This window comes from Hyperolius riggenbachi, chromosome 1 (assembly GCF_040937935.1).
Source record: "Hyperolius riggenbachi isolate aHypRig1 chromosome 1, aHypRig1.pri, whole genome shotgun sequence".
NCBI lineage: Eukaryota > Metazoa > Chordata > Amphibia > Anura > Hyperoliidae > Hyperolius > Hyperolius riggenbachi.
The window spans coordinates 325,691,462-325,697,351 of NC_090646.1; positions in this window are offsets into that span (position 1 = coordinate 325,691,462).

Genomic DNA, 5,890 nt, shown 5'->3' on the forward strand with positions numbered 1-5,890 from the left:
TCCTACCGGGAAGAAGTGTAGTCACCACCGAGGGAAGGTTCCTATTCCCAGGGCAGTGAGTATGTCCCTAGATGTGTTTGGGACAGATGCTGTTCATGTTCTCCACAAAGCTTCTGTTTAAGTTTTAAACTGTTATACGCTTGGTTATGTTTTTATAGTTTAAGCGGGAATAGTTTTTGGGGTCTCTCTTTGCTCTCTCCCAGGGATCGGACACTTGTTCACCGGGCTATTAATATGTTGACTGTATTTAGGAGATTACCTTATAATGCATCTCGATCTAAATCATCATGCCAATAAAGGTAGTATCCTGGAATGTCAAAGGACTCAGGTCACCGGTTAAAAGGGGTCAAGTCCTCAGATATCTCAAAAAGCTGCGTACTGATGTAGCTCTGCTCCAAGAAACACATTTAGGCCAAAACGAAATCCAATTTATGAAAAAAAAAAAAAATGGGTGGCTCATTGTGTGGGCACGGCCTTTGCAGACTCCACATACGGGCACCCCCCTCTCAGAAATGGTTGAGACCCTGACCCTCGTTGATGCATGGCGATACCTTCACCCCTATGACAGGGACTTCTCCTTTTATTCCCATGCTCATCAATCACAATCACGTATAGATTATTTCTCCCGGCCCCCATGACTACTAGACTCCAGGAAGCTGAGATACACGACCTAGTTATATCAGATCACGCCCGTGTCTATAACCTTAACTGAAGTAATACCACGTGGCACAGACATTATCTGGCGTTTTCCACAATTCCTCTATGGAGATGAAGGATTCCACCAACTCCTATCTAATTGGTGGGGAGAATATATCCACGACAATAGAGCCCATGCATCCAACCCCACTCTGATATGGGAAACTGCAAAGGCGGTCCTCCGGGGAAAAATAATATCCTATGTTAAAGGGAAAAAAAGAAAGACAGAAGCACAATACAAACAGGCACTGAACAGCGTCAGGGTAGCATACACATTGTACAACTCATTCCCTTCAAACAAACAGAAAAAACTGGTTGGAAGCAAAAAAAAAAAAAATCTATGGACATGTGGCCAAAAACGAGGGAACTACATACAAAATCATATAGGGACTTATTTATGTCTAAGCATGGAAGCAAGTCAGGTAGACTTCTAGCGAGACTTGCTGGTGGGGATCTTCACCCTCCACACATATACAGACTTAAAGATGAAAATGGAGCGATTGTACATCATCCCAAAGATATAAATAAACTATTTGCTGATTACTACAGCGAATTTTATAAAAACCCACTAACACCTGACCCCACCCCTACAACCTCCATTCTCTCCACCATAAATCTTCCGAAGCTCACAGAGGAGCAAACAGATCTGCTGAATGCCTCAGTAACAGTAGAGGAGGTCCGGGCAACGATAACAAACCTGCACAATGGCAAAGCCCCAGGGCCAGATGGCCTAACTGCAGAGTTTTTCAAAATTCTTAAGCAAGACATAGCCCCAACGCTCGCTAAGATATATAACCAAATTTTAACAGGTAAAAATTTCCCTGATTCCGCAAACGAAGCACACATTAAACTAATTGGGAAAAAAGGAAAAGATCTTTTACCAGACTCCTATCGCCCAATCTCGCTCATTAATCAAGACCTGAAGATCCTTACCAAACTAATGGCGGATAGACTATCACAGGTAATCCCATCTCTAATTCATCCCAACCAGGTGGGATTTGTGAGGGGAAGAGCAGCGGTGACGAATGTCAGACGCCTTTTAGCAGTTCTAGAACATGTTAAAGCGTATCCCATCACAAACAAAAATGCGGCCATACTTACGTTAGACGCTGAAAAGGCCTTTGACGCAGTACAGTGGAACTGGCTTGAACAAGTCCTAATTAAAATGGGCTTTAGTGACTCTTTTATGAAATTTTACCATCTCCTATATGCACACCCAAGAGCCAGAATTGCCACCCCGGGCTTTCTCTCCAAACCATTCCCCCAATGCCGAGGAACAAGACAAGGTTGTCCTTTGTCGCCACTGCTCTTCAACATTGCCTTAGAACCGCTAGCTAGACTACTAGATAAAAATATCAGGGGCATAAAAATAATCAAACAGTATCCTCTGCATTATTCGCAGATGATATACTCCTATTCTTGGATGATCCCCACCAGCAAGTCTCTGCCGTACTAAGTGTAATAGAAAAAGTAGGTAGGGAGTCAGGATTTAAGATTAACGCCCATAAAAGCTCCTCTTTCTTTCTCATAAAGCAGATATCGCCCAGGCAAACACATTGGGAGTGAAGATCGCTCATAATTATATCACATATCTAGGCCTCAAAATAAAAAATCCCTTTCAATTATACTCAGATAATATAACCCCAGTGATTAACAAAGTGATAACTCAATTAGAAGGCTGGGCCAACATTCCTCTGGGACTGACGGGAAGAGCTGCATTGATCAAGATGATAAGCTTTGGCAAACTGCTTTACCCAATGCAGGTCCTCCCCCTACTCTTTAAACATAAGGATCTAAGCAAATTAAATAAAGCATTTTCATCTTTTCTATGGGCGGGCAAATAAAGTGAGAATAAAACTTAACAGATTACACCTCCCCAAAGACTCAGGCGGATTAAACCTCCCAGACATTAGGAGATACAACTTGGCTTGCCTAACAAGACACGTGCGAGACTGGGTGTTGGAGACTAGCTCCTTTTCAAATTATAAGTTAGAAAGAGCCATGGCAGAACCTTGGCATCTCAGAGGTCTTCTCCATTCCCCTTGGTCAACACTACAAACCAGAATTAAACATAGTCAATTATTGAGACACAATCACTGCATGGAAAGAAATCCGCAAGCTCTTTGGTCTTCCCTGGTCAATCTCGAAATATATGCCCCTATGGGGACATCCCGGTTTCACACCAGGCATGATGCATGAAACTTATAATACCTGGGAGGACAAGGGCTTAGTGAAGTTGGGAAATTTTCTAAACCTTACAGAACATAGGTGGTATACTTTCAGAGAGCTACAACGCGAGCATCAACTCCCTAATCACCGCCACTTTATGTATACACAAGTTAGATCATACGCAAAATCACACTTACAAAATGTCTCATATAGCCAAACTGACACCTTTCGACTCATTTCTTAAGCCAGGAGGCACTAAACTATCCCTCTCAGAACTTCAACAAGCACTAGCACAAATAAAAATAGAGGCCAGAATAGAACAGAATTTTAAAAGCTGGGTGTCCAATATGGAAGAGGAGCAAATTGCATCCAAAATAGTAGAGGGCAATAACACGATCAGAAGCATCATGACCAGTGAAAAATGGAGAGAATCACATCTATTATTTATGTTTAGAGCTAAATATGCTTTTGATATCAAGTATGCCAAACCTCCGGCCCATTACAAAAACCAGTGCCCCAAGTGTTCAGAAAAAAATGCAGGACTATTCCATTGCATATGGACATGCCCCACGATCTAACTCTTCTGGAAGGAGGTTGACGCTCTCTTAAAAATTATCTGCAAAAAATCAATACCACAACAACCAACACTTTTATTATTTAACTATGTTAATGTCTCTCAACAAGGATGCTCTAGAACTTCAGTACCGGACATTGCACATTTAATCATACTGGCGGCAAGAAAATCCATATTCAACCGATGGATCTATCCAACTCCCCCCTCCATACAGGACGTTCATGACGAACTTTACCTAATGAAACTGGAGAGACTGGACGCCATCTTAAACATATCAAAAGGCACGAAACGCTTCTTCAAGATGTGGAAACCATACATTCTCCATGTCGTCCCTTCGAATGACATCAATAATTTCATGGAACCTTTCAAGTACTCAGAATGGTACGCCTACAACCAACTACTGGGGACACTTGGGGCCCTGGAAATCACTTCTAACCTTACTCAGACCTGATTTCAACTAAAGTCAACGTAGCACCTTAATTTTATGCCCTGGGACCTCAGGGAGAGCAAAGAGAGGGGGAGGGAGGGAGGTGGTTAGACCCCTTGTGGGTAGTTATGTAAGGGAGGTACGATGTTCTATGTATAAGGCAAAAGACAATCTATAGCATAAGCCTTGAAGTATGCTTTCCCAACTACCAGGAAAGGCTCAAATGCCTTCAATTACTCAGGATGAGGTAGATCCCAGGTCTGCTAAGCTCCTAGGAGCATGGTCTCCTTTTCAGATGGGATCTGCTCCCACCGTGCAGCTGAGATTGGAACATGCATCTAGCTAAGATCTAAGCTTTACGGTTACCTGAAAGGTCCTCTTGAATCATACTCTGTATAATCCTTTTGTACTAGGCCTGGTCATAAATACATGTATCTTTTTATACTTACCTCCGATTGTATACTAAAAACTCAAAACTTTTTTTTTTTTTTGAAAACAGTCCTACGAGGGCCGAGATCCTCACACATTTTTGATACAGCTCAAATGAATTGATGGGTCTGAATCAGGAAAGGTGTGGTCCATCAGGTAGAACACATTCCTTTCTTTCTCAGTCCATCCTAAACTCTAGCATGGATCTCGCCCTCCAGGCCTGGAGTTTGACACATGTGATCTAGAGAGATTAGACATTGGCCACAATTCACTAAACTAAAAAGGTACCCATACACTGGTCGATTTCTGCCATCGATATACAGCTGATACGACCGCTCTGATTGAATCGGCTAGAAGTCGAAGCAGCATGATCAATTTAGTAAATTGGTCCGGAAGGAAAATCTAGGTCGATCGGCTGCTGGCGGCATATCGATGGCCCATAGCATTGCATTAAATAGTGCAGCAATGCATTTCGGTGGATATTCAATAGATTTCATACTGAAATCTATTGGAAATCTGTTAATAGTGCGCGGCACACATCCGACAGATTCCTGTCAGATTCAACCTGACCGGCATCTGACAGGAATCTGATGGTCGAATCTGCTGCAAATCTATAAGTGTATGGGTAACTTTAAGCTGTTTTTCTTATCACCAGAGCTAGGGGGAGGGAAAAAGGGTTCTAATTGTTCAGTGTTATGGTTTGTTTCTATGTTAATATTGACCACATACTCTGCTCTTCCCTGCAGGGGAGAGGAGGGTCTATTACTGCAACTGTAATGATCTGGACTGAAAATCAATAAAATAGGTTTAAAAAAAAAATAAAAAAATTACAGAGACTGGAGTGAAATCACACTCTAAATCAAACTTTAATTAGGAAAGGTTCTTTAGTGAACTGACACTTAAGGGGGCCATACACTAGGTGACCAACCAACCAATCGACCATCCAATTCAATTATAATCGAGTTGGATGAAAATTGGTGCTGCCAAGTGCATGCCCGACTGACAAAGCGACCAATTTTGGGACAGAAATTGGCCGCACAGTCGATCGCGCATGCTGGAAAATTTCAGGCCGAGGTTTTGTTGGTCGGGTGCGCGGCGGTACGGCGGCCGAATTGCGAACGAGCAACGAAACCCCCGCAATGTATAAATGTATGCAGTGCATTTATACATTACCTGTCCAGTGTCAGCCTCCACGCGGTTTCCGTCCATCTCCCTGGGTTTCGCATACAAGCCGACGGCGCTCTGACGTCACAAAGGCGCATAGCGGCTGACGTCAAACGCTATGCGCCGCTAAAGTGTATGCGGCTTACCCGGTGAGATGGACAGATGGACCCTGCGAGCTGCTTCAGGACAGGTATTGTATAAATGCACTACATAATTTAGGCTACCAACAAATCTAGGTAGATACAGGAACAGCAACCCATGGCTCTAGAAGTGTGATAGCGTATCTGTCATGTTTAGTAGATCAGTGCTTCATTGCAGTCCATGAGTTTATTTCTGTATGTGACCATATGAAAAATGTGTCATTCGGTTACATTAAATAATCTATTTACATTAATACTTCATCTTGTCAAGAAATGCCAAAAGCCAAATGA